The sequence below is a fragment of the Mandrillus leucophaeus genome, unplaced genomic scaffold (genome assembly GCF_000951045.1).
Source record: "Mandrillus leucophaeus isolate KB7577 unplaced genomic scaffold, Mleu.le_1.0 Scaffold215, whole genome shotgun sequence".
Lineage (NCBI taxonomy): Eukaryota > Metazoa > Chordata > Mammalia > Primates > Cercopithecidae > Mandrillus > Mandrillus leucophaeus.
The window spans coordinates 176,271-176,627 of record NW_012102199.1 but is presented as its reverse complement, the minus strand read 5'-3'; the positions used below and the strand labels follow the sequence as shown (position 1 = coordinate 176,627).

The 357-nt window shown below is 54.3% G+C and overlaps 1 protein-coding gene across 2 annotated transcripts in view; it reads left to right on the top strand.

Annotated features, from left to right (window-relative positions):
- Positions 1 to 357, top strand: part of SLC1A6 (solute carrier family 1 (high affinity aspartate/glutamate transporter), member 6) — a 36,575-nt gene that overhangs the window by 2,585 nt on the left and 33,633 nt on the right. The window lies entirely within an intron of this gene.

Here is a 357-nt window from a genome sequence, read left to right as displayed (position 1 = left end):
TTGGAGAAGAAAAGCCGAGTGCGCCTTTCCTGGTGTGCTCTAAAGACAGCGAAGAATAATATTAATTACAATAGGAGCAACATTATCCATCTCCCATTTGCCCAATGCTTCGCGCTGGCATGGAGCATTTCCAGCCTCACGCGCTTTAATTTTCCCAGCTTTAATTTTCTATGGGGTCGGCCAAATCATCTCCTTTGTTTAGAGGAGGAGGCCAGGCTCAGGGAGGGAGAGGGGTTGGCCCAAGGGCACAGAGCGGTCGAGTGGCCAAGGCCGGAAGGTGCACCCTTAGGGAGAAGGGGGCAGCGGAGCCATCTCCGTGGCTGTTGTCACTGGGACACTAGAGCCGCGCCTTCCCCA